This window comes from Camellia sinensis, chromosome 13 (genome assembly GCF_055761805.1).
Source record: "Camellia sinensis isolate YWXY chromosome 13, ASM5576180v1, whole genome shotgun sequence".
Taxonomy (NCBI): Eukaryota; Viridiplantae; Streptophyta; class Magnoliopsida; order Ericales; family Theaceae; genus Camellia; species Camellia sinensis.
Genome location: NC_138973.1, coordinates 119,400,842 through 119,426,320, shown reverse-complemented (window position 1 = coordinate 119,426,320; position 25,479 = coordinate 119,400,842). Strand labels below are relative to the sequence as shown.

The window sequence follows — 25,479 nt, the reverse complement described above, 5'->3', positions numbered from 1 at the left end:
GATAAAATTTGTTATATTAATTACAATTAATGTCTAATATTCTTTATGTGATCCGAATCATTCAATATATAATTTTATTTAATTAAAGATGCTGTGGCTATCCTCTAATTAATTAAAATTATATGGATCACTAGATATTATTGAATTAAACAAGCAAGAGCAAAAGAACAGAAAAGGAACATAAACAAAAGGAACAAAACTGGGTGGTCGACCCTCTCTCCTTTATTTTTTTCTTCTTTTTTTTTTATTAAGAGAGATAAGCAGAGCATCACCAAAACACCAAGGCAGAGAATAAAATAAGCTCTGATACCAAATGATAGCAATTATATGATTCTATAATGTGGAATAAATACTTGAAGGAATCGCAATAAAAGAAGAAACTGAATTGCTCAAGAACAGTACCTCCAGCCATTGGTGCTGCTCATGATAGGAGACGCTGGTTTTTCTGTCTTCCAAACTCTACTCACTCTAATTTGATGGTGTAAGACTGAAGAGAATTGAGTCAGTGAGCTTGGGGACCAAAACCAAGTATTTATAGCCAAGCTTCCATCAAGCTTTTCGGTGGCTCCATGTCGCCACTACTTCAGATTATCATGGGCACATTCTAACTGCTCCATGAACGTCATGAAGATGCATATAAGTGGTGGACCATTATAAAAACAAATTTCCTGAAATTAAGGGAAGCTTGACACCCGTTCTTATGAACGGTTTCCGTGAGAAACGGTCAACACATACTTCATAGAAAAGCAACCGTACAAGGCACATTCAGGGGACATGTAACCACTGTTTTCATCATTTCACCAAATTATATTGTTGAAGAGAAGTAATGTGTTGCGCATGCATATACACAACTTTTTATAGTTATATGTTTAAAAGAGTTATCTAACTTACTATATTCTAACAATTCTTTTTGTGTTTGCTCGGGGATTCACTGTCTCCAAATATTCTTGCAGTATCAAAGTCAGATATTTTTTGATTTATGTCATTGTCCAATAAAATGTTGCTAGCTTTCAAATCTCTGTGAATAATTCTTACTCTAGAGTACTTGTGGAGGTATTAAAGTCCTTGAGCAATTCTTTCAATGATGTGGACACTCATTTTCCATTCAAGTAAAGCTTGTTTGGTTTCATCTATCCCAAATTTTGCATTAAACACATTATTAATACACCTGATGACATTAAGAACAAAGAAAGAGAATCACAAGAACAAAATAAAGATTGGTTGAAGTTAGTGAAGTAGCACACCAAAAAGAAATGAATCTAGGCTTTTGTTTGGCAAGTACTCGTATATTAATATCCTCTCATCTCCTTGAGCATAACAACCAAAAATTCTAACAAGATTACAATGTTGAAGCCTTGAAATCAATATAACCTCATTCTTGAACTCCACTGACCCTTGTTCAGAACTTTTAAAAAGTCTTTTCACAGCAATCTCTTGCCCATTAACTAACTAACAATGAAATTTATATATTATGTATTAAATATGTAATCATAAATAACACATCAAAATAAAAATTGAAGTATTCCTCTATAGTCAAGAAAAAAAATTCAAACAATATTGGATGTACTCTTCAGCAAAATAGTATTTAACAATAGTCTACTAAAAACTTCAATTATTTTTAGCCCAATGTATACATTTCATTACACTTTAGTCTCAAAACTTGTAATTGTTCCACTTTGATCGCCTAAGTTTTTAGTTGGTTACACTTTAGTCCTTGATGGAAGTGTTGTTCAAAATCAGTTACAAGATGATGTTTGAAATTTTACATGAAGTCTAAATAAAATTAGAATGACCAAATAGATATATGATCTAAAAGTATGCAGTTTGTAGCATTTTGATTCCTCAAATATACACATCATGTAGCATTTTTTTTCATCTGTAATAATTAATTCTGTTGCATTTTTTGTTTTTTGTTTGATTGTTTTTTTTTTTTTTTTGGAAAATTATGAAAATATTCTTCCACAATGGTTATTTTATTTTATTTTATTAATTTTTTTATATATAAATTTTGAATGGTGTTGATGTTAAAGACTAAAGTAAAACAAATTGTAAACTTTAGAACCAAAGTGGAATGGAAAAAAAATGGGGACTAGACACATTATGTAATGTCTCGACCCCTTTAAAGCAGTTGAGTGCATTATTGGTGATCCCTGTTCCTTTGTGCGTCTTCTTCATGGTCAAATCTTTTGAAGGTTGTATTGTTATCTATTCTCCTTTGTGGTTGTTTCGTTAGATACATCCTTGTATATTTCGAGATGTCATGTTGCACTTTTGGGTGTTAGAGAGGACCCGAGAAGGTTGATTGATGTTTTGTTAGTTGCTGGTCTCACTTTCAGGTTGAGATCGCTCGAGCAATCTTTTGGTCACCTGAGCGGTGAATTCGGCCTTCCAGTAATTTGGTTTGTAGTATGAACTTCTGAGAGCATGAATTCTTCGCTCGAGTGAAATCAGAAAGGAATGGAGTTTCTAGGAGTGGGTGTTTTTCGCTTGAGCGCAAGTTTCATAGCTCGAGCTGTCTTTCAAAATTAAATAGTGCACTCAAGCATATGAATGGTCGCTCGAGTGATTTGTTGTCTGTCAGCTTCAAAAATTAAGTCAAATCATTTCAAAAGTTGAGCCTTACACACTTTTCCATCACTTTTCACTCCTCACACTCTCTCTACATTAACTCTCTCTTTCTCTCTCTCTCATCTCTCTCTAGAAACCCTGCAACCCACTTTATTTACTCCTTGATTTCTCATTATCCATTGAGATTTCAACCTTGGTGCCTTCTTCAAGTTTGGAGAGCTCGCTGATGGCTACGTGGTATACGATGGAGATTGGATTTTAACACCGTTGGTTTCGAAACTTTTCATCTTTACTTCCCTAGCTCTCAAGGTAAGGATATTCTTTGAGTCATATATATATATATATGGGCTTTGGCATCTCTTGTCCTTTTCAATATGTCTTCTAGTGTTGATTGATCTTTAGGTGTTGAATCTAGAGAAGTATTACAGAAATGTGTTCTTTCTCATGGTTTGGTCCAAGATAATTTATTTTGGGTATACTATGAACTATTGGGGGGTGTATTCTTGTGGTACTTTGAAAATAAAGGAAAAACCCTGTTTTGATAAAACCCTAGGGTAGCTTGCTTTTCGTGCTCCTCGGAGGGGTTTAGCCTCCTCAAATACGATAACCTTACAATTTGGACTCCCGTGGTTCTGAATCTGGTTTCACAAGTGCAATGTGAAACAGAAAGAATACAAATGAGTCTAAATCGGACAAGTCTTAGGAAAGTCCATTTAATCATTAGAGATGTCAGAAATGGACTGCATTACCATATTTCAGAATTGCCACCTAAATATTTTTGAAAAATTTAGAAAACTCATGACTGATGCCAAAGGCCACTTGTCCATCATAACCAAAGTGTCTCGGCTTAAGAACTTAGGTATGAGAGGAGAAGGTCATGAATTGAGCACCGCACTCATCCGATCAAAGATCAGCCTCTACTAATCATGATGTGATTTTTATGTACAGTATATGCTCTTGTTCCGATTATTATTCTACTTTTACTATGTGAAGCACACAAGTATAGACTATTTCACTCATTTTGGAATGCTATGATTTCATATTTTGTTTGAAAAGAGTTTTGGAATATGCTACATGAAAAAGCAAGCTCATATGTATGTTAATCAAATTATCCCAACTTAAGCAAATTAGCCTTCATCCACAGGAATTTAAGAGATGTATCAAATAAGCACTTAGCCTCATAGTAAATATGCTTGATATGGCAACACTAACATACAGGCAATATGCTAAAGTAATAAATGCTCACTTAGTACTTGACCGAGGCAAGCCAAAAGAAGAAAATAGTTAGAAATGTGCATGCTCTAATATTCTAATATGCAAGTGACTAATGCAACACATACAAAATGTAACTACTAGGTTCAGTTTATTTAACATGTCATATGGATCAACTCAAAGCATGCGGTAGAGCAGATATTCAAGTAAGTAGGAAATAATAACAATGTTAGAATGATGAACCAAACCCAATGTATGCAAAACATGGATACGACACATGGCAATGATATGAAACCAAAATATGATACTACATGGCAACCATCATAAGCGAGTAAATAAAAAAGAGAAAGAAATGTGGGTCCGAATAAATGTCCGAATTAAACTAGCTATTACAAACCAAATGAATTAATAAGCTAAATTAACTAATTATTACAAATTTGAATTAATCTAACTAATTAATTACGACATATTACTATTAAAGCATTAAATCAAAGGAACGGGAAACAAGGAGTCGCACGCGCACAAGCGAGAATATCCTCTGAAAACCTCTCTGTTTTGTTGCCAAAGGAATCTGTTAGGTTTTTATTCTTGGCAATCCCGCTTGACAAAACTACTTTCAGTTGTACTTGTTTTCGCACTTTTTATTTGAGTGAAACTATGAGTGTTTAGATGCGAATCCAACCCGAATTGTGCCTTGCAGAGAAGTTTGTGATGTTAATGCTTTCAAGATTTCCACTTCACTGATTATGACGAGGATCGAGCTGCCCGGTCAGCTCGCGGGGGTCCAGGGGGTAGCGCTCTTTGGCGGGTCCGGGGCAGCGCCACGGCGGGGTCGAGAGGCAGCGCCCCCGAAGAAAAATGCAAAATTGCATTTGAAATTCCAGGTCTGCCCTTGCTCGCTTGAGCGAAGACTGCATTTGGCAAAAAACCTGAAAGAGATGAATGTGAGCTCGAGCAAAACTTGCGTGGCTCGAGCGAAGCCACTTATGGAAAACACGCGTTTTTGGTTCCTCGCTCGAGCGAGAGAGTCTTCGCTCGAGCGAGCCTCGCAATTCCAGATTTCTATAAGTACGGGTTTCTGTCAGATTTTAGGATTACTCCTCCAGATCTTCTTCTGGGGATATTTTTCTATTTTTCTTTGATGTTTAATTGAGTATTCAACTCATGGGTTAAGAAGAATACATCAACGGTTCGTTTGTTCATTCTATACAAAAGAGAGAGTTGTTTTTCGGTGGATTCTGAAGAATTTGAGCCTGAAGCTTTGGTGGATTCTGGAGTGGCTCATCGTCAAGACAATTCCGAGGTGAAGACAAGATTGGAAGAGACACATAGGGGTTGGTTCAATTCGGTCGTGGATTCGCTAGGTAATTGAGAGTATACTTGTGCAATTCCTTTATATCTTCTTAGTGGATTGTTTTGTGGCTGTTGTCCGTGGTTTTTTTTATCACAATTGGAGGTGTCCAATTGTGGTTTTTCCACGTAAAATCGTTGTGTCAATTTGTCTTAATTGTTTGATTGGAATTGTTATATACTGCTTAAAATTGATACATAATCACAAATCAACATCTAGGGGATTTCTAGATTTTTCAATTGGTATCAGAGTGGGTCTGTCATGACCCCAAACCGCCTCTAGTAGTTTGGTGCCGTGATGGCCAGTAATCCGAGATTACCGAAGGCCAACTTACAAAATTCACATACAATCAGAGTACAATTATATGGGGCTAACAAGTACAGAAGCGATTTATACAAACAGATTAGTCCATAAGAGCTGTTCATAAGTCAAATGAGATAGCAATCATCTGCATATGGGTTACAACTCAATTACAACCGAAACAAAGTACAAATTACATCTTTCATATTAACAAAAGGGCTTCACAAGCCGACATGAACAAAATACAAGAAATACAGCTAGAAGCAAAATCTTCAGAATTGCCGACATCCTCACTGCCGACATAACATGTATACAAAACACGCATCTTGATCAAAAGGCTTCTCAAGTTGACGTATGCAACATACAAGTATTACAAATCGAGAAGCATAATTTTCAAGACTGCCGACGTAATTACAGGTTAGGCCGACATAATCAAAATCCAAAATAAGCTCCAGATTCACATCTAGGCGTCATCGCCTTCTTGCTCATCACCTACATATATATAGAGAGGGTGAGCTTGGATACTCAGTGAATGGTATAAATAATAAAGGGGTTTGCATGAGTAATAGCCGAAGTCCTTTCAAAACAATACAAAACAAAACTTTATATATAACAAGGAATGGACCTCGTCTATCTAACAGATCTTCAAAGCTTCAAGGGACACTTATTAGCATCACATATTACAAATAATAACATTCTGGCAAACGTATCCACGCGGTAAACCGTCCGTGGCAAAACAAGACAAAGCAAGAGAGCATCTCAAACAAGGGTGCTACAAAAGTTTAGAGTCCTCTTAGCAGAAGGGACCTATGTTACAAAGGCCCGTAGCCTTTTAACACGAGAGTGCTGCGAAAGTTTAGAGTCCTCCAGCACAAGGGACTTTCAAGACAAGATGTGCCGCGAAAGTTTAGAGTCCTCCAGCACAAGGGACTTCCAAAACGAGAGGTGCTGCGAAAGTTTAGAGTCCTCCAGCACAAGGGACTTTCGAACGAGATGTGCTGCGAAAGTTTAGAGTCCTCCAGCACAAGGGACTTTCCGAGAAGGTCATTCAAGCAAGTATAATACGAGATACAAAACTAAGGACAATCATTCATGCTTAACAAATATCTTTCAAAAACAAAGCAAAGCAAAGCTCATCAAAATATTGATAACATAGCTTTATCAAAAATACCACTCACCTAGTTCTTCAAACGTCGGGGTCAAGGCAAGTCCAAGTCCTACAACACATGGCAAAGTCTATTGAATGCACTACTCAAAACAAGTCTAGCTTACATGCAAATGACCTCGGCATTCTTCAAAATTAAGTCAATCAAATTGAAACACAGTTTCTTATCCTTGGAGAAACACGCTGGGCAACTACCAGGTCTAGGCCGAGGTCCCACACCTCCTCACCGAGGTGTAGCCTCGATGGCCACATTCAAAAGCGAAGTCGGGAAAAATCTGGGTTTCCCTCTTGATAAACATAAAGAACATGAGCATGAAGAACTCGAAGAACATGGACATGAGGAAGATGAATGCAAAAATCAAAACTTGCCATTACAACAGCTGAGACTTCATGCTATGAAATCAAAAACATGGACCTGGGTACCTACACTCAAGGATCTTATCAAAACAAACACAAAAACATGAGCTTTAATGCAAACTTTCGGATCAAACCAGGCTTTTCTTCAAAACACAGGAAAACCATTTTCTCTTTCTAAAACCAACTTTAAATCGATGAATGGCATGCGGAACAGGTTTGATCGTGCAATGCAGCTAGATCATCAATAAGAACAACAAGAATAGGTTATGATTCTAACCTCAAAGCCCGAATCTAACGGTTCAAGCTCCAACGATCAAGCTTGGAAGCTCACTCTCTCTAGTTTAAACTTCTCCTTCTTCTTCCTTCAGTTTCTTTCTCTAAAAGGCAAGACTTGATACAAATGATGTGTTTCTCACGACAATCACTGACTTAATCCCTATGTCGGGACACGTGGCATCGGCTGATTCGCTCAACTCAAAAAGGTGATTGACTTGACAAGACAAGACCAAGACAAAGCGTACTCAACAAGCTAGGCGGCAAAAACACACCGGCAAGTAACGACATCGGCTAACAACAAGACTCCGGCAATCAAGGGGCAAGGACATCGGCTTGGAAGGACAACACTTGACTAAACTGTGCCACACCTTGGCCTAGATGTGCCACACCTCGGTCTAGGTCATACCATTCCAGGAACAAAATCACTCATGCAAGGATCAAGGATCTAGAATGCCTAGATATTAACATCTCGGCCCAGATGATGCACTTCTCGGCCTAGGCGACGTGCACCTCGGCCTAGATGGTGACATCTCGGCCAATATGCCAGGGTGAAGATGGACGTCAACCAACGAGGTTCCAAGATAGTTCTAAGTGACAAAGGTTTCGGAGGTGTCTAGGCTTAAGATGACCTCGGCAACACACCAGACAAGAGCAAAGCGTGCAAGCAATCATTCAAGCAAAACAAGACAAGATTTGCAAATGCACATATTAACACAAGATTATCCACAAATGTATGCAAGTATGACCAAGTCAAAATGAGGGTTGTTACATCCTGCCCCCCTTAAAGAAGTTTGGTCCCCAAACTTGAGTTACCTTGTTCCAAAAACAATTCTGGATGTCGGACTTTCATTTCTTCTTCCATTTCCCATGTAGCATCCTCCCCGTAATGCTCATTCCATTCAACTTTCACCATTGGTATCGACTTATTTCTCAACTGCCTCACCTGCCTATCGACAATCCGTATCGGCTTCTCTTCGTAGCCTAAATCTTCATTAATTACAATTCCGAAATAGTCGATCACATGTAGCGGATCTCGAATATATTTCCTCAACATCGAAACATGAAATACATTATGGACTTGGCTCAATCCTGGCGGCAAAGCAAGTCTGTAGGCAACGAGGTTAATCTTCTCAAGGATTTCAAAAGGCCCGATGTAACAGGGTGCTAACTTACCCTTCTTCCCAAATCTTGTAACTCCTTTCGTCGGAGAAATTCTTAGGAACACGTGGTCCCTGACTTCAAATTCTAGCTCTCTTCTTCTTTGGTCGGCATAACTCTTCTGTCGACTCTGTGCAGTTTTGATTCTTTGCTGAATGAGCTTAATCTTCTCGGTTGTTACTTGAATTAACTCGGGACCATGCAGAGCTTTGTCTCCCACCTCGGTCCAACATATCAGTGACTTGCACTTTCTGCCATATAGTGCCTCATACGGCGCCATGCCAATGCTAGCTTGGTAGCTGTTGTTGTAAGTAAATTCCACCAAAGGCAAATGTACTCCCCAACTTCCTTGGAGGTCCAATACACATAGTCTAAGCATATCTTCAAGTGTCTGAATCGTCCTCTCTGTTTGCCCATCAGTCTGGGGATGAAAAGTTGTGCTAAACCTCAACTCGGCTCCGAAAGCTCTTTGTAGGCTCTGCCAAAATCTGGAAACCAACTTCGGATCTCGGTCTGACACAATTGACATCGACACTCCACGAAGTCTAACAATCTCATTCACATACAACGAAGCAAGTTTATCGGCGTTGAAGGTGGTCTTAACAGGCAAGAAGTGCACTGACTTAGTTAGTCTATCCACAATAACCAAAATCGAATCCATACCCTTTTGTGTCTTCGGCAAACCAACCACGAAGTTCATGGAGATGTGTTCCCACTTCTACTCAGGAATTGGCAAAGGTTGAAGAAGTCCTGATGGCCTTTGATGTTCCGCTTTTACTTGTTGACAATACAGACACTAGGACACGAACTCGGCTATCTCTCCTTTCATATTTGGCCACCAAAACGTCTACTTCACATCCTGATACATCTTGGTGTTCCCGAGGTGGACAGCAAACTTGGAACCATGAGCTTCCTGCAAAATTTTCCTTTTCAACTCTGGGACGTCGACCACACACAACCTTCCTTCAAACTTGAGTATTTGATTTTCTAAGCAGTACCCGGATCTCGGCTTTGTGACAATCTCATCGGCTACCTTCTTGAAGAATTCATCCTCCATTTGTCTTGTCCTTACCTCCTCAACAATAGTCGGCTCCATTGAGATCGCAGTTAGGCATGCCAAATTTCCAACCACCTTTCTGCTCAGAGCATCGGCTACGGTGTTAGCTTTCCCTGGGTGATATTGAATCCGCATGTCGTAATCTTTCAACAACTCAAGCCATCTTCTCTGCCTCATATTCAATTCCTTCTGAGTGAACAAGTACTTTAAACTTTTATGATCTGTAAAAATCTGACAAGAAGCTCCATACAAGTAGTGGCGCCAAATCTTCAAAGCAAATACCACGGCTGCTAACTCTAGATCATGGGTGGGATAGTTCTTTTCATGTGGTTTCAACTGGCGAGATGCATATGCTATAACCCTACCTTTTTACATTAATACACAACCCAAACCCTTATGCGAGGCATCACTGTAAACATGGAACTCTTCATTACCTGATGGTAGTACAAGAATTGGTGCTGCGACTAACCTCGTCTTCAACTCCTGGAAGGCAGCTTCCCTATCCTCAGTCCATTCATAAGCCACTCCCTTCTTAGTCAGTTGTGTCAACGGGATTGCAACCCTTGAGAAATCCTTTACGAATTTTCTGTAATAACCAGCCAATCCCAGAAAGCTACGAACCTCGGACACATTAACCGGCCTCAGCCAATTCACAACGGCTTCGATTTTACTAGGATCGACCGAAATATCCTTTTCATTAATTACATGACCCAGAAATGAAACAGTGGAAAGCCAAAACTCACACTTGTTAAATTTAGCATACAATTTCCGATCCCTCAAAGTCTGTAAGGTAAGTCTCAAATGCTCCTCATGTTCGGCTTTACTCTTAGAGTAGATCAAAATGTCATCGATGAAGACAACCACAAACTCATCTAGGTATGGCTTAAAGACTCTATTCATCAAATCCATAAAGGCTGCTGGGGCATTGGTCACTCCAAAAGGCATTACGAAAGACTCGTAGTGACCATACCTCGTCCGAAAAGCGGTCTTTTCAACATCCTCGGCTTTGACTTTGAGCTGATGGTAGCCTGATCTAAGGTCAATTTTGGAAAAGACTCGTGCTCCTTGCAACTGATCGAACAAATCATCTATCCTCAGCAACGGGTACTTATTCTTAATGGTTACCTTATTCAGTTCTCGGTAATCAATACAAAGACGAAGCGTGCCATCCTTCTTCTTAACAAACAAGATGGGTGTTCCCCAAGGTGAAGTGCTCGGCCTAATAAAACCCTTACCTAGCAATTCTTGTAGTTGAAGTTTCAATTCCTTAAGCTCGGCGGGGGCCATCCTATAGGGTGTTTTAGAGATGGGCTGGGTTCCCGGCATGATGTCAACCGTAAACTCTACCTCTCTATCAACTAAGTGACCAGGCAAATCATTTGGAAAGACGTCGGGGAATTCACTAACCACTGGGACGTCGGCTAACTCAACGCTTCCATTCAAATTACTTAATATGCTACACAGATAACCTCGACACCCTTTTTGGATCAATCTATAGGCTTTCATAGATGAAATTAAGTAAGGTGGGGATACTACTCCTTTTCCCTGAAACGTGACCTCGGCTAGGTTTGGGGGTTTTAACGTAACACTCTTTGAAACACAATTTATGGACGCGTGGTTTGCCACTAACCAATCCATTCCCAAAATAACATCAAAATAAGTTATGTCCAATGGCATTAAGTCAGCTAACAGTTCAACATTCCCAATTACAACAACACATGCTCGATAGATGGATGCAACATTCATAGATCTCCCGGATGGAGTAGATACAGATAATACATAATCAAGGGGTTCTAGTTTCCTAATAATCTTCTCGGCAAACTTAGCAGAAATGAATGAATGCATAGAACCCGAGTCAATCAATACATATGCATTTTGAGAGCAAATTGAAAGTGTACCTGACACCACCGCTTCAGCATTTTGAGTGTCCCCTGGTACTAGTGCAAAAACTCTGCCTTGTCTCACCGGTCATTTCCCAGCGTTACCTTTCTGCACGGAGCCTGAAGTATTCTCATCTTTCTAACTTTCCCCAGCCTTCGTTTTTGGACAGTCCCTCACAAAGTGACCTACTTCACCACATTTGTAACAAGCCCCAGACGCCCGACAACAGACCCCGAAATGTGGCTTCCCACAACTGGAACATATCGGCTTAGTACCACTATCTTGCCTTGGGTTGCTTGAACTGCCGACGTTCGCTTTCTTCTTGGTACCAAACTGTGCTCGGCGGTTGTCATAACTCTGCCTCTTCCTCTGGCTTTCTCCTGAACCCTGGTATCTGTTCAAGTTAGCTTCAGCCAGAATAGCTTTGTCCAACACTCCGGCATAAGTCGGCATGTTGAGCATGTTAACGCGATCTTGTATCGGTCCACGGAGCCCACTTTCGAACTTCCTAGCCTTCATATATTCATCATTGACCATGTGGGGTGCATACCTTGCCAACTCGATAAAGGCACGGTCATATTCAGCTACGGTTCTACTTCCTTGCGTCAAAGTCTGAAACTCGGTAGCCTTGCGATTTCGAACACTTAAGGGAAAATGCTTAGTGTAGACCAATTCTAGAAATCGGGTCCAGGTCAAGTCTGGATTGCTGTCTCAAACCATTATCCACCATCTGCGGGCATCGTCATCTAGTGTAAAAGCTGCTAATGTCACCTTCTGGGTGTCGGTGCTGGGAAAGATCTCGAATAGCTTTTCCATTTCCAGGACCCAGGCTTCGGCTTTCATCAGTTTTATGCCTCCTTGAAATCTCTGCAGTTTCATTTTCTTAAACTCTCTAATCAAAGCTATCGTGCCGTCCCCATATAAAGCTGGCTGTGGGGGCACTTGCGGTACTGGAGGGGGTGGAGGTGGAACTGCATTCCGGCTGTTTGTCTGCTCGGCCTGAGTCGAGGTAGCCCTAGCGTACTGCTGTCTTGTCTGCCTTAACTCGTAGGCCAAACCTTCAACTAGCCTCTCCAGTCTGTCTATTCTGTCCTCCGACTGATCTCGGCCAATTGGAGGTCTACCTCTCCTCATGATACTATGAGTATGCAAAAATGTGGCTTTAAAACAAAATGAGCAAATGATCACGTAGGCAAGTAAAACTTAAGCATGTCGAGACAATGTACAACTTGTTCACATAGCAAGCAATATGATGCAATTCTAACTTTCTTCTAAGGGGAAATCCTATGCTCTTTAGGGCTCAAAGTGTGTGAATAACGTATACTAAGGAACTTGTGCTCTGATACCATTCTGTCACGACCCGAAACCACCCCTAGTAGTTTGGTGCCGTGATGGCCAGTAATCTGAGATTACCGAAGGCCAACTTACAAAATTCACATACAATCAGAGTACAATTATATGGGGCTAACAAGTACGGAAGCGATTTATACAAACAGATTAGTTCATAAGAGCTGTGCATAAGTCAAATGAGATAGCAATCATCTGCAGATGGGTTACAACTCAATTACAACCGAAACAAAGTACAAATTACATCTTTCATATTAACAAAAGGGCTTCACAAGCCGACGTGAACAAAATATAAGAAATATAGCTAGAAGCAAAATCTACAGAATTGCAGACATCCTCACTGCCGACATAACATGTATACAAAACACGCATCTTGATCAAAAGGCTTCTCAAGTCGACGTATGCAACATACAAGTATTACAAATCGAGAAGCATAATTTTCAAGACTGCCGACGTAATTACAGGTTAGGCCGACATAATCAAAATCCAAAATAAGCTCCAGATTCACATCTAGGTGTCACTGCCTTCTTGCTCATCACCTACATATATATAGAGAGGGTGAGCTTGGATACTCAGTGAATGGTATAAATAATAAATGGGTTTGCATGAATAATAGCCGAAGTCCTTTCAAAACAATACAAAACAAAACTTTATATATAACAAGGAATGGATCTCGTCCATCTAACAGATCTTCAAAGCTTCAAGGGACACTCACTAGCTTCACATATTACAAATAATAACATTCCGGCAAACGTATCCACGCGGTAAACCGTTCGTGGCAAAACAAGACAAAGCAAGAGAGCATCTCAAACAAGGGTGCTACAAAAGTTTAGAATCCTCTTAGCACAAGGGACCTATGTTACAAAGGCCCGTAGCCTTTTAACACGAGAGTGCTGCGAAAGTTTAGAGTCCTCCAGCACAAGGGACTTCCAAAACGAGAGGTGCTGCGAAAGTTTAGAGTCCTCCAGCACAAGGGACTTTCGAACGAGATGTGCTGCGAAAGTTTAGAGTCCTCCAGCACAAGGGACTTTTCAACCAAGATGTGCTGCGAAAGTTTAGAGTCCTCCAGCACAAGGGACTTTCCGAGAAGGTCATTCAAGCAAGTATAATACGAGATACAAAACTAAGGACAATCATTCATGCTTAACAAATATCTTTCAAAAACAAAGCAAAGTAAAGCTCATCAAAATATTGATAACATAGCTTTATCAAAAATACCACTCACCTAGTTCTTCAAACGTCGGGGTCAAGGCAAGTCCAAGTCCTACAACACATGGCAAAGTCTATTGAATGCACTACTCAAAACAAGTCTAGCTTACATGCAAATGACCTCGGCATTCTTCAAAATTAAGTCAATCAAATTGAAACACAGTTTCTTATCCTTGGAGAAACACGCTGGGCAACTACCAGGTCTAGGCCGAGGTTCCACACCTCCTCACCGAGGTGTAGCCTCGATGGCCACATTCAAAAGCGAAGTCGGGAAAAATCTGGGTTTCCCTCTTGATAAACATAAAGAACATGAGCATGAAGAACTTGAAGAACATGGACATGAGGAAGATGAATGCAAAAATCAAAACTTGCCATTACAACAGCTGAGACTTCATGCTATGAAATCAAAAACATGGACCTGGGTACCTACACTCAAGGATCTTATCAAAACAAACACAAAAACATGAGCTTTAATGCAAACTTTCGGATCAAACCAGGCTTTTCTTCAAAACACAGGAAAACCATTTTCTCTTTCTAAAACCAACTTTAAATCGATGAATGGCGTGCGGAACAGGTTTGATCGTGCAATGCAGCTAGATGATCAATAAGAACAACAAGAATAGGTTACGATTCTAACCTCAAAGCCCGAATCTAATGGTTCAAGCTCCAACGATCAAGCTTGGAAGCTCACTCTCTCTAGCTTAAACTTCTCCTTCTTCTTCCTTCGGTTTCTCTCTCTAAAAGGCAAGACTTGATACAAATGATGTGTTTCTCATGACAATCACTGACTTAATCCCTATGTCGGGACACGTGGCATCGGCTGATTCGCTCAACTCAAAAAGGTGACTGACTTGACAAGACAAGACCAAGACAAAGCGTACTCAACAAGCTTGGCGGCAAAAACACACCGGCAAGTAACGACATCGGCTAACAACAAGACTCCGGCAATCAAGGGGCAAGGACATCGGCTTGGAAGGACAACACTTGACTAAACTGTGCCACACCTTGGCCTAGATGTGCCACACCTCGGTCTAGGTCATACCATTCCAGGAACAAAATCACTCATGCAAGGATCAAGGATCTTGAACGCCTAGATATTAACGTCTCAGCCCAGATGATGCACTTCTCGGCCTAGGCGACGCGCACCTCGGCCTATATGGTGACATCTCGGCCAATATGCCAGGGTGAAGATGGACGTCAACCAACGGGGTTCCAAGATAGTTCTAAGTGACAAAGGTTTCGGAGGTGTCTAGGCTTAAGATGACCTCGGCAACACACCAGACAAGAGCAAAGCGTGCATGCAATCATTCAAGCAAAACAAGACAAGATTTGCAAATGCACATATTAACACAAGATCATCCACAAATGTATGCAAGTATGACCAAGTCAAAATGAGGGTTGTTACAGGGTCGTTCTATTTTTTAAAAAAAAAATCTTTTAGGACAAGATCTTGTTTGATTTGTGATAATGGATTCAATTCGTGAGGGAAATTCTATGGTTCGACAACCCTTACTTGACGGATCCAATTATTCATTTTGGAAAGCTCGGATGAGATCGTTTTTAAAATCTATTGATGAAAAAGTTTGGCAATCTGTCATGTATGGGTGGACTAAACCGACGATTACCGTTGATGGAGTAATTTTCCCGAAACCAATTGATAAGTGGACACAATTGATTACCAAAATAGTAGCTGGAATAGTAAATCTAGCAATTCTCTCTTTTGCGTTGTCACACTTGAAGAGTTTAGTCGTATTTGTAATTGTGAAGTCACAAAAGAGGCTTGGGATATCTTACAAACTATTCATGAGGGCACTCCTTCTGTTAAACGCTCAAAACTTCAAAGGCTCACGTCTAGTTTCGAAAACCTTTCAATGAAAGATAGTGAGACCTTTGATGAATTTTATGCAAAGTTGAGTGACATTGTTAATTCTAGCTTCAATTTAGGTGAAAAAATACCAGAATCCAAAGTTGTAGGAAAAAATTTTAAGGTCCTTGCCCGATCGGTTCCAACCAAAAGTTACGGCTATTGAGGAGGCTCAAGATGTTGACAACCTCAAGCTGGATCATCTGGTTGGAAATCTCCAAACTTATGAGGCACATAGGAATTTCAAAAAGAAACAAAAAGATACTATTGCTTTTAGTAGTGCTCATAGAGTTGGAGAGGATTCTGATAAGGCTTATGAAATAGATTCCAAGATTACGGCTGCGTTTTTAAACAATTTAAAAAATCTTTTTTGAAAAAGAATCCTAATCTTTTGAAATCTACTCATACTCATAAATCTAAAGGCAAAGATAAACTCAAAATTAATTCTATAGCCAAGAAGGAGAAAGGAAAGATACAAGGGAACTCTGAAAAGAGTCCAATGCTATGAATGCCAAGGATTTGGTCACTTTGCTTCAGAATGCCCCACTCGTTTGAAGAAGAAGAAAGCCCTTGCCATCACTTGGGATGATGAATCAGAATCTGATGAAGATGAAAGCTATAATGAAGATCAAGGCGAAGAAGGACATAAACAATTCCTTGCTTTCATGGAGGCTTCCGAAACTGAAGGACGAACAGAGTATCCGAAGAGGCCGGTTGAGAATGCCACTGATGATGAATCCTCGAGAAGTGATGATGAAGAGCTTGAGCAAGCTTATGAAAAGTTGTATATGGAATCTCTAAACTTATCTAATTTTAATGACAAACTCACTATGAAACTGAAAGCATGTGAAAGTAAGAATGTCAAACTAAAGGAGGAGATTTCCGAGGCTAGGATTGATGCCATCAAGATAGCTAATGATCGACAAACTCTTTGTGCAAAACTCTTGACTTGTGAGACAGAGAGGAATGAGCTATAGAAAATCTATGCAATGTATGAAGAAAAGATTGAATCTCTCGAGATGTCTCAAGTTACCTTGGAAGAACTAATGATCAAGAAAGAGGAAGAGCTCAAGTGTGTTATGGCTACCATTGGTCTTTGGAACAAAGGATCAAAGACTTTGGAGGATATCATTGGTTCTCAACAAATTTGTTCTGACAAGAGTGGCGTTGGCTTTGGTGGTAAGAAAGAGAAAAAACAGAGTGCATCCGCATCTCATGATACAAGAACTCAAGGGAAGGGGGAGCACAAGATTCAACGAGAGGAAAGACTTCTCAATCTTCCTAAAGTTGGTAAGGTCAAAGAAAAGAAGGTACACCCTGTACACCCTGTGTTTATTTTTCATCATTGTGGTATGCATGGTCATATTCGCCCTTATTGTTATAAGTTGCATGGGAGAGTGACTCATAGAGATGGAAGAAATTCCAACATCTCGTGGGGTAGGAGACACTTCATTGGTAGTAATGAGGTTAAAGGTCATATTAGACCTAGTTATTTTGATCAGCTTGAGACCAATCATGGAGCGAGTTTGCATTTGCCTAGACCTATAAATAGGAAATTGGAAATCACGTCGAGGCGGGTTCCTATTGAAAGGAAAAGGAACCACAACGTCGATACACCACTCAAGAACCGCAATTCTCACAACTTTGTTCATACTAAAGCGGTTTGGGTGAGAAAACTAGATTTGTGTTAATTTGTTTATTAGTTTTAGTTTTTGGGTTTTTGTGTGTTTTTTTTTGAGTCATTTAGTGTGTGCATGTTCGTTTTGTTGTCTTGCTTTGGTTAAGAAAAAAAATGAAAAAAAAATCCCAAAAAGATTTTCGTAGTATGGTTTTGCAAGCTTGAAATTTTTGAGTAGTCCTTGGTGCATATTGGAATTGATAAGAATATCCATTACATGTTAATATGTGTGTGCTTTCTGTGGTCATTACTCATTTTGGAGTGTGTGTTTTTTGATTAGTATGTCTCATTCTGTACACACTCTTGGATTAGCAAATATCGGAGTCTTCCGCCTTAGTGATCTTTTTCTCTCTTTTTTTTTTTTTTTTTTTTTTTTTTTTTTTTATGGACTTCTGGCATGGTATCTTTTGTTCTTCTAGAGGAATTGACCGATACTAGCATATCTTGGGTGATGTTGAGTCTCTTAAACCACCTTCCATTTTTTTTGCATCTACGGCTTTCCCCTCTGTTCTTTGTAGTCCAGACATGAGAAAAAGGTTACCTTAGAGTCACCAACCAGGCCATCCTTATTATATCCATGCTTCTCTGGTTCGGTTTCCATACTCTTGAGCGTGTCAGCCGCCAATGAATGTGCAAAAGAAAGAAAAAAACGTGCAAAAGAAAAAAAAGATGTGCAAAAGAAAGAAAAGAAAAGAAAAAGATGTAAAAAAAAAAGGGAAAAACATAAAGGATTCATTGATTGAGGGGGAGCCTCTGCCTTTACTCATCAAATACCCCTTGATTCCTAGTGGTTTGACTTTTCACAGTTGTGCTTAGATTCTCTTGACGGAGGTCCAGCTATCAGATCACTACTAGGATTTGAATATTGTGTTTGTCGAACTCCAAGAGTCACACACACACTTTTATCATGGGATCTATACTTCTCACATAATGCATCACTTTCTTTCATGAGGAATCTTCCATAGACTATGCACATTGTGTTTTCAAATAATTGTGTTTCTTGGATAATCTTGTGTGTTCTAAGGTACAAATATGAGATTTTTTGCTTGCTCCACCATATTATTTTTGTCGTTTTCTTCTTGTTCATTGTTTTTAGTGATGGGGAGTTTGGTTTATCTTTAAAAGAGATTGTTAGCATGAACACTTTGATTTGTTTGGAAAGGGAGATTGGCTATAGTTGTTTTGCATGTTGCTATGCACTGTTTGCTTATTATTTCCTTCTTGCATGCTCCTGATATTTACAACATCATATCATTGCTTGTGTGATTTTTGATCTTGCTTTAGTTGATTGAGCTTCCTTTATCAATTCGTGAGAAAAAGGGGGAGTAATGTTGTCCGGTGCATGTGTCTTAGTTTTTAGGTTTTCATGCTACATGTTCTTAAAATCTCCAAGTCGCATCTATTCATGTTTTCCGTCTCATGCTTCAAATGCTTCAAGATAATCTAGCAATATGTTTATTGCTTTTTCATATACTCTTGTGGGACTAATAGTTGTTTTGGAGATTGTGGAGATTGTGGCACTAATAGCTGTTTTGCAGATCTTAACCTTGAGAAAGAAGTTTGTGTTTGTTAGCTGTAATGGGTTGGGGTAATTAGGATTTTATTTGTTAGGTGTGTTTTGTCATGGCATTGCCAAATGGGGAGATTGTTAGGTTTTTATTTTTGGCAATCCCGCTTGACAAAACTCCTTTCAGTTGTACTTGTTTTCGCACTTTTTATTTCAGTGAAACTATGAGTGTTTAGATGCGAATCCAACCCGAATTGTGCCTTGCAGAGAAGTTTGTGATGTTAATGCTTTCAAGATTGCCACTTCGCTGATCATGACGGGGATTGAGCCGCCCGGTCAGCTCGCGGGGGTCTAAGGGGTAGCGCCCCTTGGCGGGTCCGGGGCAGCGCCACGGTGGGTCGAGGGGCAGCGCCCCCGAAGCAAAATGCAAAATTGCATTCGAAGTTGCAGGTCCGCCCTTGCTCGCTCGAGCGAAGGAGTGTTCGCTCGAGCGAAGACTGCGTCTGGAAAAAAAACTTGAAAGAGATGAATGTGCGCTCGAGCAAAGCTTGCGTTGCTCGAGCGAAGCCACTTATGGAAAACACGCGTTTTTGGTTCCTCGCTCGAGCGAGAGAGTCTTCGCTCGAACGAGCCTCGTAGTTCCAGATTTCTACAAGTACGGGTTTTTGTCAGATTTTAGGATTACTCCTCCAGATCTTCTTCTTGGATAGTAAGGTTTATATCTGGAGATATTTTGCTATTTTTCTTTGATGTTTAATTGAGTATTCAACTCATGGGTTAAGAAGAATACATCAAAGGTTCATTTGTTCATTCTATACAAAAGAGAGAGTTGTTCTTCAGTGGATTCTGAAGAATTTGAGCCTAAAGCTTTGGTGGATTTTGGAGTGGCTCATCGTCAAGACAATTCCGAGGTGAAGACGGGGTTAGAAGAGACACATAGGGGTTGGTTCAATTCAGGCGTAGATTCGCTAGGTAATTGAGAGTATACCTGTGTAATTCATTTATATCTTCTTAGTGGATTGTTTTGTGGCTGTTGCCCGTGGTTTTTTTTATCACAATTGGAGGTGTCTAATTGTGGTTTTTCCATATAAAATCGTTGTGTCAATTTGTCTTGATTGTTTGATTGTGATTGGTATATACTGCTTAAAATTGATACATAATCACAAATCAACATCTAGGGGATTTCTAGAATTTTAAGAATCTCTTCTGTTAGCAGTCTGAAATTTTTTCTGTTTTGGCCTTAGCTTCTACTCTATTTTGCCACCAAAATGACACTACCTGTACAAAAGGGTGACTGGCCAATCTTGGAAAATGGTCGATTGGATAGAGTGGTGGCTGGCCGGCTATTATTTTTAGGTACTGCCCTGCTGCCACAAAATTGAAACAGAGCAAAAATAGAGTGTTTCCAGGGGATTTTTATTCTTTCAGCCTCTCCCTATCATGAAACTGATCAAGGGAGGAGTAGACTCGATTCACAAACCATCAATAGTCGCAAGGTTATTGCATGATGATTTATGAACCGATAGGACAAAGGATCGATAAATGGGAATAAAAGACCAACAATACCTCCTCTCTATCATGGAGTTACCTCTCTAGGAAAGTGGTAGACATTGATTGTTGATTCATTAACATCACTAAGAGTATGTAATGACTCAATACTCAATGGGTTTAATATAACATCCAATTGAATCCCAACTCAATTTTATTATGTTTTGCCTTTTTTAGTCCAATTTTAATCTCTTTTTACATTACCTTGCCATTCTTTATTCATTTTATCCAAAAGTGATAATTACGTTCACTAATGAAGAGAAGCGTCAAACAAGAAATTGTGCTTGGCATGAGAGAGATGTAATGCCTTAGTAATGAACCTCCAAATATATTAAACCATTAAGCATGTAAGGTCTCTTTCTCATACCTTACACAATAATCAATTGTTTGAAACAACTCTTAAACAAAGAAAACCAAGAAAGGAGGGATGTTGCAGAGATGATTATTACAAGTATGAGTATATGTATGAAAATTATGGAATAAAAGCTATCAACTCAAATAGATTGGTGTCTAAGGCCTAAACCACCCAAATCTATGAGGACTTACAACAATACAAGCATAGTATTCAAAACATAAACTAAGTAAACACACTAAAATAGCCCCAAAACTAATAAAAGTAGTGCTGAAATTATGTTTGAAAAGCTGGAAAAAGTAAAACAAAAAAGAAGAGAACAAAGCTAGTAAGCAAGCCTAAGGAATGGTGGCTAACCCCTCCACTTTTTGGACCTTAAAATCACATGTTTTAGCCTCTGAAAACTCTGAAAATCAGTAGCTAAAAGTAGAGAAACAAGTGGGAAACATAAGGATAAAAAGCTATAGAATAAGGCTCAAGAAAGAGTGATTGAACCCCTCTACATTTGGTAGCTTTAAATCACAAGTTTCAGCCCATAAAATAGTTCCAAAACAGATTATGAATACCAAGAAAAAGATGAGAGAAGAGTAGTTTAAACAAGGCAAAAGTTATACCTTTGAAGAGAAGATAGTCTTAGGTTCATAAACCACAAAGTGTTCACCCTCAAGTGCTGAAATTTTGACTCAATAATCTTAGCAAAAAACCCTTAAATTTTTGGTTTAGAAAGTGTTTGTATAGTGTATGTATATTGCAAGATAGAGAGGGAGAGTGTTTGGCAAGATTTTGAGTCTTGGCAAATTTTTCTAACTTGAAACCACAAGGGGTGGTCATTTATTTATAGAAAAATAACTTTTCAGATTGAACACAGCTGTATAGAGGCAACTAGTGAAATTATGGGCAATGGGGATAGCTGGCAGCAAAATATTTGTCTGCCGCTGAACATGGCCGGCCGGCCAGGAAGGGGGACGGCTGGCCACTGGAAAATGGTCTACTGGCCACCTGTTGGCCAGCAAGCCTTTGAGTGGTCAGACTAGAAAAAATTAGGTCTTGGTCCAAAGGGAGTGCAATGTTTTAAGCTCTGAAACTCAAAACCGCAAGCTCTTTGTTGAAGAAATTGAACGGTTTGTACAATTTAGTATTTCATCATCGAGTGTTCAACTTGAGGTGCTCAATTCTTAAGGGCTGTAAAAAATGGGGTGTCTACACCTAGCTTTTGGAATTTTTTTTTTGGAAAAAGTGAAATTGATATAATATTTATGAAATTGATGATAAAAGCTTTTGAGAATATGAAGAAAAACTTCTGAGTTATTATATTATTAAGGTATGCATGAAAGGAAAAATGAAAATTTTGATTGAACAATCATGAAAATATGGAGTGTGCATGTTGGAACTTTGGAAAATTTAATGATGGATATTGATTGTGAATATGTGGGAAACTCATATGTCACATGGATTTGTATTTTTCTATGATCTTGAAAATTTTGAATCATGGAAATTATACTTGAACAAATGTGAGAGATGTTGGTGATATTGTATGAGGGAGATAATTATATGTAGCTATTTTCATGGATTCATTGCATTATTTTGAACTTTATTTACCTACGATCTTAACCTTGAAATAAATCCTTGATTTTGTGAAAGACAATTATTGTTGATGAAAACTTTTCGGGATAAATACGTTTAGTAAGTTCGGTTAGGGGGTTTAGATTGGAAATTAAGTTGGCCTAAGTGTCTTTGGTATAAGACCATAAACACACTTGTGTGGGTACCTAAGCCCTCTGGTTAGTAGCCGGTAAGGTAGGATTTGGTAGTGCTTGATACTCCAACTTGCAGATACTAGCCTTGGGGAATTATTTGAGTCAAATTTAATACCCCATTATTTAAATCTTGGTTTTCATGATAATAATGAACCTTGAATGAGATATTGCATGGATTTTTTTTATTAAGAAAGTAAACCTTTGACTTTTGATCATGAAATGAGATTGTACTTGTATAACATTATGAGATTGCTTAAAACATACATACTTTGTGAAGATATCTCTATTGGGTTTTGTGTTCGCCCCTAGTGAAAATTGTGTAGTAAAGGACGTAGTGATTCTGCCTAGTTGAAGGTGTGGAAATGTGTTAAGAGCAAGAGACTCTCCTTTTGTGTGATATTAATGTTAGCCAAGGGCTTTACGTGTTGGGTTGATAACTTTTTTGTGTAACCATGCTTCAACATTGGAACTTGTAGCCTCGGGGACATTTACTTATTTGTGCATTTTTATTTTATTTTTTTTGTTCTTATAGTTGCACATGCTATGGATTCATCTTTTAAGAGGGTGAATATGTATTGCATGTGGATGCTTCTTTTGTGAACTTTTTCCCTGAAATGAAATACTAATTGAAGGAGTTGGTACATCAAGGTAGAATTGTATCACCACAAAAAAATCACGATTTAATAGCGGCCAAAACTGTCGCTAAAAGTAGGAAAAAATGTCGCTAAAAACTAAAACACCTTTACCCGCGGTTGCAATAGTGGCGGCCAAACCGCCGCAATAGCCCCGTCGGCATATCCTTATAGTGACGTTTTTCGCAAACGCTGGTATAGTTATTTTTATTGTGATGGTTGATGTAGTGGCAATTACAAATGTTGCTATATCTTGAATTTACCAATTACTTGCTAACTTTATAGCGACTGGTCGACTGCTGCTATAGCCTTCACTTTTGTGACATTTTGTAAACCGCTGCTATATTTTGACTCTATTCCATCAGTTTTACACTGTCGCTATAACCATAGAATTAATTTCAAATTTTATTTATAGCGACGGTTATTAACCGCTGTTGTAGGCTATGTTTTTTTTTTTTTTTTTTTTTTTTTTTGAGGGGGGGGGGATGAATAAAGTCATAAATAAAATGACAAAAAACTACAAGATACAAGGGGTATACCCTAAGAGCTAAGTAACTATACAAAGACACATAAACCAAAAAACAAAAAATAGACAATCTAGACAGCAAAAACCATCCTGTTCACACACCACATAAGCAAAGAGCAAACGAGGGCAAGAACAAGGCAAACAATACAAAAAAAAACTAAGAGCAACATAACTTGGTTACATTGAAAAGATCCAAACAACAAAAGGAATTAGAAACAAAACCCAAAAGGCCATATTACAGGGACAATTTGATTACAAAATGATCAAAACAGACACCATAGCCCTGCTCACATTATATATCCATAACAACACTATTTTATTCTAATGGCTCAATACTCAATAATTGTAAAAGGTAAAAGAGTCTGCATTTTCATAATCCCAAAATATCCAAAACACCTTAATTAAAAGGTTCATTACATAAGCCTGTAATACAAAAAAGATCCAATGTTTCTAGCAAACTAATAGCCCACACCATAATCCAAAAGAAAAACTTGTCACATAACAATAGTACTCAAAAGTATTACTCATGACACCATTTTATAAAGATCTCCAGGAAAAATGTTCAAATCGAGAAATGACATCCATTGTTTGATACTTCATATTATCTTATTTCCTGCAATAAAAATAATTGAATGAGCATAAGTATCATTTTCAATTTTAAAATCTATAAAGAAAATTTAGACTACAAATAATTCTCGACAAGTCTTATTTTTATTTTTTTTGGTAAGTATATGGTTTACATATCAAAAAATAAAGATTACAATGAAGTTGAAGATCATAAAGCCAAGCATTAGTAGCAGCCACCAAATCAAGCAACCACTAGCAACATCCAAGGGTCTATTTTTAATTGTATATTACAGTTTGATACGTTGCTGATGTTCAAATTTGTTCGATTGCCCAATTCTCTATTTCATTGGTTTGTTTGGTATTTTTACGGATGCCAATAAAGGAAGCAAAGTAGAGAAGTCAACCTATCAAACCCCAATTTTGTCCAAACTAACTAACTAACAATTTATTGGTAAAGAAGTCAGTAACAATGGTTCTAAATTTGTGTCAATGTATGTGTATTGTAATGATGACTTACCTCGATTAGAAGGTTGCATTTCATGACTCCCAAAAGAGGATCTTTGATGTGTTCGTGGAGAAGCTTGGTCCGGAATGCCACTAGATCCATCTGTCGCTTAATTTATACAATAAAATTTACATAAGTATGGATAAATTTAGAAAATGATAACATATGATAAATACATCATATAAAAGAATATGTTATATGTAGTTATACCTGCGAACCACTAGAACTATGTCTCTGACTCATCAAAAATGCTACTTGCTCTTTTAAAGAGTTTATTACAGCATCTTGAGCATGCAACTGATCACCTTAAGTTTTTGGTTGTTCCTTCATCTCAATTATAGTGTCTTTGTCTCTCATTCTCTCTTTATCAGAAACCATTTTTAAGTGGTCAAAATTATTACACATGAAGCCATGCTTGGAAGGAGTAGGCCCAAATCCTAAACCTCGAACACGACCATGATGCTCTTTACCCACCACTTGAGAATAAATATCATTTGGTGACCAAGATATACGTCCACCAACATTTCCTTCGGAGCTACTTGGTTGTGAGCTCATCAAAGCTTCTAGTTTATCCTATAGCATAAATGGGGGGGAAAAAATAAGAAGACAAAGAGCGAGAGTGATTTTTTGCCACAAACACATTAGAATTTTGAAAATGTAAC

At 38.7% G+C, this 25,479-nt stretch overlaps 1 pseudogene; it reads right to left on the bottom strand.

The window, feature by feature from the left end:
- Nucleotides 1-24,919, bottom strand: part of LOC145805667 (cysteine-rich receptor-like protein kinase 10) — a 30,214-nt pseudogene extending 5,295 nt beyond the window's left edge.
- Nucleotides 24,920-25,479: the final 560 nt, after the last annotated feature.